At 36.6% G+C, this 12,164-nt stretch overlaps 1 long non-coding RNA gene across 2 annotated transcripts in view; it reads right to left on the bottom strand.

Moving 5' to 3' along the window:
• LOC140500633 (uncharacterized) overlaps positions 1-12,164 on the bottom strand; it is an 86,446-nt gene that overhangs the window by 59,987 nt on the left and 14,295 nt on the right. The window lies entirely within an intron of this gene.

The raw sequence follows: 12,164 nt of genomic DNA on the forward strand, positions 1-12,164 counted from the left end.
ACTCAAGACCTAAAAATGATTGTCATGGTCCAGACTAGGATGTATGTAAGACCTCCCTTTAGTGTATCATGTTAAGCCCTCCTTCTTATGAGTGTCATTTTCCTCTCTCTGAAATTAATTAAACAGTCTCCTGAGCTCTAGCTTGCTGTTTTGTTTGGCTCCAGCCTCCCACAGGTTAGAGGCTTGTTCCAGCCCAGTTGACAGTATGAGGTGGGAATAAATTTTACTTGTTCATGGGACAGGGAGGAGACTTGATTTGCCTACAGGTGGGGAGGGGGCAGTTAGTAATGATAAATAACTTTTAAATAGTATTTTCAAGTTTTCAAAACACTTAATATATTGAGGTCATGTCATGCATGATGGCCTATGGAAAAGTATGGAGGTTGTGAAGTACAATGTGAGACTGGCAAATAACTAGTACTCTAGAATGGAGAATGCAGCAAGAAGAGTGATGTGCACCACAAGGCTGACAAAAGGTCACATTAAACTTTGAAGGTGCCAGTCTAGAAAAGTGGACAACTATGCATGGAAGGCAAATTTGCCTCAGGCTATAAGAACAATTAGAATGTCCACAAATCTACTAAAAGTGTAAAACCTACAGCCAGGAAGAAGTATGCTGTGAATTTTCACAGAAGTTTCACTAGTGGTGAGAGGAATAGGGTGCAAATTTCCCTGCAGTCCCCTACAATGGAACTAGCATACTTTCCACATGACCTAGTGAACCTTATGATATTGAATCATATTAACGCTCTTAGCTGCTGTGTCACATTGTAAATTCATAGACCATTAAAACCCCCAGATATTTTTCAGAAAAAAATTGTGTTGTTATATGTCACACGACTATATTATATACTACATATTATTATATTATTAACATGCTATATTATGTTATATATCATAAGTATCATTATATAGTATATTATATAATATATTACATATTTTACATATTATAACATGTAGCATATACAATATATTATAATACTATTACTATATATAATTTGTTATATCTTCTATGACTTTCTTTTTTTTAAATCATTAATGACTACTTTAGTGACCCAGCCATTCAACTAAAAACTTTCCTGGTCAAGAATTTTCATGGCTTCTCATTGGATCCACAGAAAAAACCTCAAACTTCTTAGCTTGACAATTAAAGTCCCTTAGAGTCTAGTTCCAGCCTACCTTTCAGGATATAGTTCCTATTAGTCTACTTCAAGTTCTACTCTCTAGTTCAGGCAGACAAACTGACCTTCTTTCCATTCCTAAACTCATGATTCTATCTGTCTCACCTCCAGGCTGAAAATACACTTCCATCTCCTCCTCTAGCAAGGGCAGCTAGGTGGTACAATGGATAGAGTGCTAGGCCTGGAGTGGAAGACCCGAGTTCAAATCCAGCTTTAAACACCTACTAGATGTGTGACCCTGGGCAAGTTACTTTACCCCATTTGCCTCAGTTTCCTCATTTGTAAAATGAGCTAGAAAAGGAAATGGTAAACCCCTCCAGTATCTTTGCCAAGAAAGATCCAAAGAGGGTCACAAAGACACAAATTAACAACATCAAAAGACTCCTTTTCCTTCAGGGATCATCTCAGGCCCTACCTCCAACTGCAACCTTTCCCTAATCCCTGTAATTGTTAGGGTATCCTCCCCTCCTGCCCATCCTACTGTATTTACTTATCTGCCAAAATATATTTCCACTTGTTCAATAGAATAGAAACTCCTTGGAAGTAAGGATTATGGTTTTATGTTTTTATAACCTCAATGTTTAGCACCATGTCTTTCACATACTATCTGACTAATGTTTAGAATTAAATAATTTAAAAGATGCACATTAAAACAATTTCAAGATAACTCCAACCCATAAAATTTGCAAAAACAATTAAAAACAAAACAGTATTTAGTGAAGTTGTAGAGAAGTAGGTACACATGGGCATCATGGGTTAAATTACAAACTTATAGAATCTTTTTAGCTATCAGTCTGGCAATATAGTTGAATGACAAAAACTATATAGCTTTTGACCCAGTAATGCTGTTGCTGGGCATAAACCCATATGTTATTAAAAAAAAAAAAACACAAAGGGGATAACTACTCAAAAATTTTCATAGAAGCATTACAACTAATTACATTAAAAAATTCAAAAAGCTGAAAGCAACCTAAAGATCCAATAGTAGGATACTAAAATATTCAAAGTCATCAAGGGCAACACATATGAGAAATACTTTTTTAAAAACTGGAAAGGTCTTTTTGAATGATATAAGGTAAAGACAACCAAACCAGAATTGAATAAACACCAAATATGAATAGATTAAGACAAAAAGTCCAAAGGAATTGGAAAAAAAATCCTGATAGGGACTTAGAGGGAGGCGCTGAAATGGGTATGAATATGGTTTAAGTTGAAATTAACAATTTAAATGGTTACTGAGCAAGTTTAGTTGGTCAAATTGACATTTTTATTAAAACATTTATTTAATTAAAATATTATTAAAACCATCGCTTGCCTATAGTCGTACATCCGGGAAGCTAATGTGAATCCTCAGAATCCTTTTCCTTGCAGCCTTCATCCAGAACTCTTGCATCCACTTCCTCTAGGAAGTACCATTTCTTTTGGAAAGTGTGAGGCAAGGAAACTGGTAGCAAAGGTTCAGGGTAATAAGGCAGCCAGAAGCCCATGTCTTGGAGGAACGGGGCAAAGGAAGACAAGGAGGCAGATTTGGGGAGCAGAGTAGCAGGGGAATGAAAAGGGCTGTGACCTTACCAGATGAAGCAAGCTGGGAGTGACATCAGTGATGTCCAGCTTTGGAGAAGAAGAGAGTGAAAGGAGGTTGCTGGACCAGCTGGTTACCTTTGCCCCTGCTCATGCCTCTTGCACTTCTCCCTTCGAATCCTGAACCAGGACACAATCTGACCCCTGGTGAGCTTCAGCTGTTCGGCCATAATTTTTATTTGCTGGTAGGAAGGGTTGTTTTCCTGCTGGAAGGCTGCCTCTAGGGCCCTACTCTGCTGTAGAGTTAATTTGGTGAAAGTATCCAACAACTGCATCTTTGTCTCGGGCTTCCCAATTGCCACTTTGACCCGCTCCACCGAAGAGTTGCGTAGGCTTGCCCTTGCCTGGATCTTCATTCTGCTCTGGTCCCAAGTTCTTTCCATGTCCTCTGTGCAAGACACAACTGGTGAGTTGGGGGCCTCGTCTGCGCTACTGACTGCGGGATCAGGTACCTCCGATGTGGCCACAACTTCTGGGGCAGGCTCACAGCTGAGGTAACTACCGGGCGATGAGACACAAGGGAAAGTAGGGGTGGCAGTAAGGGTATCTTGTTGGCAGTCATTCTGAGTTCTGGACCCTTTGTGGCTAGTGGTCCGAGGGCTCTGGTGGCCAGAAGCATTATCCCCCATGGCAGCAATAGTCAAAAGAAATGCCCAAGAGGCTAACACCCTGCTCTTATTATAGCCTGAAGAGGTAGCTATTAATTATTGGCGGCTGCTGAGTCCCTTTCCCTTCCATTCGCAGCTGCTTGTCTTTTGAATCAGAGGTTCCCAAAAACAGTTAGTGTGTAAACAGATTGAAAAGTACCATAAATGCCAGGTTATGGAGTTTGTATTTCATTTTAAAGCAAAAGGGAGGCCACAGAAGGTTATTGAGCCAGGGTGTGATAGATAACATCTATGATTAAATTAGGAAGATTACTTTGGTGGTGGTGTCAAGGTTATATGAGAAAGGAAACAGACTGGAAGGGGTTCTGTAAGCCACACTAAAAAGAAATATTTTACTGAACTTATTGGGTCATTTTTAATGTATTAACATCTAACTTTCTTAATGTTATGTAAGAGTTGATGCTATAATACAAATACAATGGTCACAAACACCAAATCATTATCCCAATAGCCACATATGTATTTCTTCAGCCATTTTTTTAGTGGAAAAAAAGTCTCATAATCCAAAAGGAAGTGAACAAGACTCCAAGATGATTTCTAGACTTTTCCTACATACCTAACCTGATTAAGGTTGATTTGAAATATTTTATGAATGAAGAAATATTTCAATATATAGAAAAGACATTACCCATCTCCATAAATAATGTTAAACCCTCCCTAAGTGATAAATGGTTAAAGAATATAAATAGGCAGTTTTCTGATGAAAAAACCAAAGCTATCTATAGTAATATGAAAAAAATCCACTAACTCATTATTGATTAGAGAAATGCAAATTAAAACAACCTGAGGTTCCACTCACACATATCAGATTGGCTAACATAACAGAAAAGGAAAATGATCAGTGTTGGAGGGGATATGGAGAAATTGAGACGTTAATGCACTGTTTGTGGAGTTTATACTGATTTAACCATTCTAGAGAGCAATTTGGAACTATGTCCAAAGGACTATCTATAAAACTGTGCATACTCTTTGACCTAGCAATACCACTACTAGGTCTGTATCCCAAAGACATCAAAGAAAAGGAAAAAAGGACCTATATGTAGAAAAATATGTATAGCAGCTCTTTCTCTGGCGGCAAAGAATTGGAAATTGAGGGGATGTCCATCAAGGAGGGAATGACTGAACAAGTTGTGGTACATATTTGTGATGGAATACTATTGTACTAGTGGACAGGATAGAGCGCCAGGCCTGGAGTCAGGAAGATTCATCTTTTTTACTTCAAATCTGGCCTCAGACATTTGCTAGCTGTGTGACCCTGGGCAAGTCACTTTACCCTGTTTGCCTCAGTTTCTTTATCTATAAAATGAGTTGGAGAAGGAAATGACAAACCACTCTAGTACTTTTCCAAGAAATCCCCAAATGAGGTCATGAAGAGCCAAATAGGACTGAAAAATGACTGAACAACATTATTGTGCTCTAAGAAATGAAGAACAGGACACTTTCAGAAAAACCTGGGAAGACTTACATAAACAGATGCAGAGCAAAGTGAGCACAAGCAGGACAACATTGTACACAATATTGTACAATGATCAATTGGGAATGACTTATCTATTCTCAGCAATACAATGATCCAAGATAATTCCAAAGGACTCATGATGAAAAATGCTATTTACCTACAGGGAAAGAACCAACAGAATCTAAATGCAGATTGAAGCATACTATTTTTAACTTTAATTTTTCCCCCATTTGTGTGTGTTTTCTTTCACAACATAACTAATATGGAAATATGTTTTGCATGATTGCACAAGTATAACCTACTTCACTTACTAGTTGTATGATCCTAGGCAAATCATTTAAACCCTGTTTACTTCAGTTTCTTCATCTGTAAATGAGATGAAGGAAATGGCAAACCACTCTACTATCTTTGCTCAAGAAAATAACCAACCAACCAAATGGGGTCACAAATAATAGAATATGACCGAAAATGACTGAACAATCTATGTCAAATTGCTTACTATCTCAGGGAGGGCGGAGGGAGAAAGGGAGAAAATTTAGAACTCAAAATTTTAAAAAATGTTAAAATCATTTTTACATGCAATTGGAAAAAAATAAAACATTATTTTTAAAATGTCAAAACAAAAATGTATGGTAAATGTGAAGAAACAGGAGAATCATGGGATCTTTAATCTTCTTTACTTCAAATATATCTTTGTGAATCATAATTGCAAGTAGAACAGATATTTTTACCCTCTTTTAACTATTGAACAGCTGGCTATTGGTAGTGAACAGCTCGCTAAGAATTCTGACGGTATCAAAGAACAGGATTCACTTAGGATCATGGCTTAAGATACTATGGGCTCTTGGCCAAGGACAGAGTACATTTCACAGGAACTAACAAAAGCAAGTTTCTCCCTGAATTGCAGATCTCATCTAAAGGACTCGATGGGAAAATGGAGATGGGAAAATCATAGGAACATGGGATCATAGACTTTAAAGCTAGAAATTACTTTAAAGACCATCTGGTCCAACTCTTTCATTTTACACATGAGAAAATTGAGGTCTACAATGTTTAAATAACTTGCTTAAAGTCACCCACATAGAAAATAGCAAAACTGGAATTTAAACCCAAGTCTCCTGCCTCCAAATTTGATGTTCTTTCCATCATACCACGCTGGGAGAAAAATGACTAAACATAACTATTCAACTAGATACTATGGAATATCAACAAGTGTGTCAAATGATAGAAATAAAGGTGGTAGCTAGTAATTTACAGAAGAAAGGGTAAGGAATTTTTATTTATTTCTCAGTTCTATTTATATGATGATATACAGAATATGGCTAATGAATGATGTAAGCTTGGCATTTTAATGCAAGGAGATAACTCTTTATAGACATCACCAAGACTTAACAGAATAAGATACACAGATAGAATTTGATAGTACAAGGGTATAACTTGTTCAAAAGAAACATCTAATAAGAATCATGGTAGAGTAGCACCATTTGCCCAAAAAGATATTTGAATGGGTGGGAATCCATAAATATGATGGGAGAAGTGTATTGAAGAGCATTTTGTTGAGTGCAATTGGTCAGATAAACAGGAAAGACTTTTTAGTGTGGGAATTTAATTTGACAGTTGAGCCAGATGGAAGAGGATAGACATTCTGACACTTAAAAATGTGACTTTCTATGGCCGTGGGTCACTTAATCTCTCTCTCTCTAAGACTCACAGAACTTTTATAAGAAAAGTATTTCTTAACTGTAAAGTGGTATATGTATAAAGTTATCATTACTGTAGTTTTGTTTGTAAGTACTTAAAAAGTAATTACCAGGAGCTAGCTCACATAAATAAATTGAGGAATTTAAAAGCATTTATAAAGTCTTTATTATGTGCAAAGTACAGTGCTAAGGATTGGAGATACAAAGAGAAAGGTAAAATAGTCTTTCCTCTCAAGGAACTCACACCCTAATGGAGGAGAACTCATAGAAGAAGGTTCAGCTGAAGGACAGATGGAAAGAACAAAACATATCAGACTAACCTCATTTCCTTTACCAGCTAGAAAAGTGTACAAGACTGGCGGACCAGAGAAATACTGTAGATATAACTCAGCAAAATTCAATTGAACATTTATTAAGCACCTATTATTTGTGAGCTGAGCAAGATTTCAGCAAGGTATTTGACAAAGTTCCATCATATTCTTGCAGGCAAGATAAAGAAAATAGAAAATGGCTAATAGTTTGGCTAGGTAGATTCATAGCTGAGGGTACTATCATCGATTTGTGGATCAATGCCAACCTGGGGGAAGTCTCTAGTAGCATACCACACAACTCAGGCCTCGAGCTTGTTCTGGTCAACATTTTTGTCAATGATGTGGTTACAGACACTGAGGGCATGTTTATCCATGGGTTTAAATTCCAGGTTTGCTATTTGCTGCATAGATGACTTTAAGCAAGTGATTTAAACATTGTAAACTTAAATTTTCTCATGTGTGAAATGAAAGAATTGGGCCAGATGGTCTTTAAAGTAATTTCTAGCTTTGTAGGTGACACAAAACTGGAAGGAATATCTCATAAGCTAGATAACAGAATCAGGATACAAATAAATCTTATCAAGGCCAAAGGACTGAAACTAATGATGTACAATTTAATGAGATAAATGTGAAATCTTTCACTTAGGTTAAAAATGTTAATTGCATAAATATAGGATAAGGGTGTGGTAAATTTTTAATAACTGGTTCTCCAAAAAAGATTTTCAGAATATATTTTTAAGTTTCATCTGCGTTATGAGCATTTTCTCTATCATTTTCCTAACATAGGCTCCCAAAGTGGGTGATCTCGCCCCACGAGGGAAACTGAACAGATCCAGGGAAGTGGTAGTAGCCTTATATGCAATTGGGGGGGTGTGGAACAAAAATAAGAGTTAACCTAACCTAACCCCAGGGGAGTGCTGAGTAAATTTTTTTAAAGGTGGCTTGTAGGCCAAATAAATTTGGGAACCTCTGGCAGAAAATTAACAAAACAATAAATCCAATCTTGATTTGAATATTTGCCAATTTCTAAGGTATAAATGCTCACACTGAAAATGTTACAATTTGCTAGCTCTGGCTCACCCATGGGACTCTTGTTATAACAGCATATTGTGTGAAAAAGAATGGGTGATTTCACCTACTAAAATGTCAATATGAGTCTATAGTGGGTTATGACTGTTAAAATGCATATGTACACAATAATAGTTAAGATTTACACAGTGCTTTAAGGTTTGCAAAGTGCTTTACATATACAAATGTGTACAGCTCTATCATCCATCCATCCATCCATCCATCCATCTATCTATCTATCTATCATCCATCCATCCATCCATCTATCTATCTATCTATCTGTATATCTGTATATCCATCTATCATTTTTCAATCTACCTAAGTGTCTTGGCTGCCTGGTTAATTAGAGCAGGCTATCTCTGAAGGCTGACTCTTCCCCAGACTCAGTAGCTGTGGCTACCAGAGGACTCTGCTACCAACTCTAAAGGTTCATCTGACATTTTTGAAGCTCTAAATTATCCACTCCATCTCTACGTACTCATTCACTCCCTATGATCACAAAAGAAACAGAGGAGTCATGGGTTCACAGACATATGGTGGCCCGATGGAGAAAGAAGTCAACAACGACTGCTGCTTCTGCCACTGCTCTTACTTACCACAACAAAGGCTCACAACAATATTGCTTTGCTTGCTGCTAGGAAGGAAAAGCTCAAAAATAGGTCAAGAGAAGGGCATATCAATTATTCTGTATGAAAACACAGTTCTGTTTCTGTCATTAGGCTTCTGACTCTGAAACCAATTAGGAAAATCCTTGTCATCACACAGCACTAATGACTCAGTCATTCATGGCTGGAGCTAGACTCATCAGGCCTCCTTGAATTAGATTGAAACCAACAGTGAATTTGATGAATGTTCTATTTCATCTACCAGGAAGAGTATATTAATGTGTGCTTTAAGGACAAGGACCCTTCTTGAAAAGGTCCCTGTTACATAGTCATAGAAATCTAATGAGTGTCTTGGTAGGTTTATTCCCGGATGGTTGATGCATTTTTTTTTAGTTATTCTGAGTGGAATTTTTTAATTAATATTTCTTCCTGGTGTTTGTTAGCATTAGATAAAAATATTAATGATTTTTATGACTTTATTTTGTAGTTATGAGAGGAAGTATGGTGGTAGATAGAGAGCTGGCCTTGGAGCCAGAAAGATCTGGGATCAGTTGTAGCCTCTGATATACACTGGCCATGTGACCCCAGGCAAACACTTAACCTTTCAGTATCCTAGGCAACTTTAAGACTTTAGCTGCAGAGAAAGTGCCTACCTCCATTGGTAGAGGGAATTCTTCATCTGGAAGTTTCCTATGCCAACAAAATCACCAGTCCAATCCCTAACCTAGTTCTTATTTTGTATTTCAAAAATATTCTTTCATGGCTATGACTGGGGGAAGAATTCTCAATCAAACAGGATGGTGAATATAAGAAAAGATAAAATAGATAATTTTGACTCCATAAAATTTAAAAGCTTTTACAAAAGTAAAAGAAGAATGGGAAAAGATATTTGCATCAAGTATCACAGATAAAAGTCTTATATCCAAAATACAGAGAGAACCAACACAAATATATAGCACCATAAGTGATTGCCCGATAGCTAACTAGACAAAGAATGTAGATAGTTTTCAAAAGAAGACTTGTAAATAATAAATGACCACACACACAAACCTCATGCTATGCAAATTGGCAAAGATGACAAAAGATAGAGATAGTCAGTGTTGGAGGGACCATAAGAAAGCAGGCACACTAAAAATTTCACAATAGTGGGAATAACTCTATAAAATGAAGGATTTGGATCAGATGATCTCTAAGGTTCCTTCTAGATCTAATATTATGTAGATCTGTACATAGTTATTTAAAATAAAGAGTTCAGTATTTTTCCTCTTTAAATACACATATTTAAATACTCTTTAAATAATGTTAGTAGCACTATAAAGTGATAAAGTCATTCTGGAGTTCAATTTGGAATTATGCAAGAAAATGAATATGCTGGTTATACCTGTTGATGCAACAATTCCACTACTAGGCAAATATCCCAAGGAAGGCAAAGATGGAACCAAATATATATACTCCAAAATATTTATAGCACTATGGTTTGTGGTAGCAAAGAGCTAGAAACAAAAAAGCTGCCCATTGATTGAAGAACAGCTGAAAAACAAAAATTATAGCATGTAAATGTAATGGAGTAGTATTGTCCAGTAAGAAATTACTGAGAGGCAAGACTTGAATCCAGTCCTCCCTGGCTCCATTTCCATTTCTGTAGCCACCATTGCCAAGATGTTTCTACCTCACAGAGTTGTTTTTAGAATCAAATTAGATAATGTTTATAAAATGTACTTGCACACTGCAGAACCTTATGTAACCATAAAGTGGAATTATAAATTATTTTCACTATTACCTCAGAGTTATGAAGAGATAATCAATGTAAAAACATTTGATAAAGCACTATGCCAAATATCATTTTTGAAAAGCACTGTAGGATAGTGGATAGACCTCTGGCCTTGAAGTTAGAAAAATCTGAGTTCAAGTCTAGCCTCTGACTCATGGGAGTCTTCGGGATCCTAGGTCAGTCACTTTCATTCTCAAAGCACTCAGACAACTCTTTAAAACTAAGTTGCAGAACTAGAATTCCTAGTACCAATAAAATCAAAAGTTCAGAAAAAAGAGGAAAAATACTGAGCTCTTTCTTTTAAATAACTATTTATAGATCTACATCATATTAGAGCTAGAAGGAACCTTAGAGATCATCTGATCCAAATCCCTCATTTTATAGATGTGAAAACTTAGGTCCAGGGAAATTTGTCCAAGATCACTCAGTGACAGAACTGTGTCTTGAATCCAGGTCTCCTAGCTCTCAGTCCAGTCCAGGGCTATTTGCACTACAGTGAAGTGTTCATTTATTTTTTTCTAGATGTGATGTTCCATTTACACCTCTCCATGTAGGATATTTCAAGCAGAACAGTGTAGGCCTACATATTTTATCTTCAAAGAGTGAGAGCTTGCTGTTGACTATTTTTATGTTGAGATTTGGTTTTTTTCCTAATCCAGTCATATGATTTCAAGTTTTTTAAGAGCACCCCATGTGTAAACTTGCTCCACTGATACAAATCAGAAACACTTCCATAATTTATAGTTTTGATATTTCCCTTACCTAAAAATCTATGTTTATAAAAGCATTTGTATCTAAGGAAGACATTTCAAATCAAGTGATATATAGACACTGTTTGAGGGCTTGTGGTTTATATAATGGCTCTAAAATAAGAAGTGGGAAAGACAGTAGAGTATAATTCTCCTTGAAGGCAGGAATTGTTTCATTTTTGTCTTTGTGTCTCTAGCACTTAGAACAGTGCTCTATACTAATACATAGAAGGCACTTAATACATGATTGTTGCTTGTTTTATTGTTTAATGAACTAGATCATCTAGGAACCCCCTCTTAACTGTATGATTCTATGTGATACTATGCGCAACTATCTCATAAGAAAAGGCTAGCTGATGAGTACAGACTCAACTGTACTTGTAATTTTGCCAAGTCAGGTTACTCATACCCAGATATAAATACTGAGTGCCAAAAAAGGCAGCGTTTCGATAGGAAAGGACTAAGATAACATAATACTATACTGATCAAATTTAGGTCACTTCTTTAAATTCTGAATCAAACACCTATGATTGGGAAATACTGCACGAAACCACCCTACCTCTCTATAACAATTTACTACTCCTCTAATGAGATCTCTCCCCTTGCCTTCCCTTCTCTCTTTTGACATTTATTGTTCATCTGTTGAGAGCTAAGCACTGTAGAAACATAAGACAAGATCTTTGCTCTCAAGGAATTAACTATCTCAGCATTGTACAACTTGAAATCAATGTATTAAAAAAGTTTGTATCTGGAGAAATTAAAGCCTTCTTGTCACTAGCTTCCTAACAAGCTACTTAGTAAACATAGAAGAAAGGTTAATAAGGTCTATCCTAACTTTCTATTAGAAATACTATATAGATAGGACACTTACGGGGAACAGTGGACAGAGCAGTGGTCCTGGAGTCAGAAGGACCTGAGTTCAAATGTGACCTCAAACACTAGTTGTGTGGCCCTAGACAAGTTATTTAACCCCAACTGCCTCCAAAAAAAGAGACTATATTGGGAAGAATAGGAAACTGTTGGCTAAAATAAAGGGATTGCATTAATACGTGTTACATCCCTGAGAAATAGGGC

Source organism: Notamacropus eugenii, chromosome 4, assembly GCF_028372415.1.
Source record: "Notamacropus eugenii isolate mMacEug1 chromosome 4, mMacEug1.pri_v2, whole genome shotgun sequence".
Lineage (NCBI taxonomy): Eukaryota > Metazoa > Chordata > Mammalia > Diprotodontia > Macropodidae > Notamacropus > Notamacropus eugenii.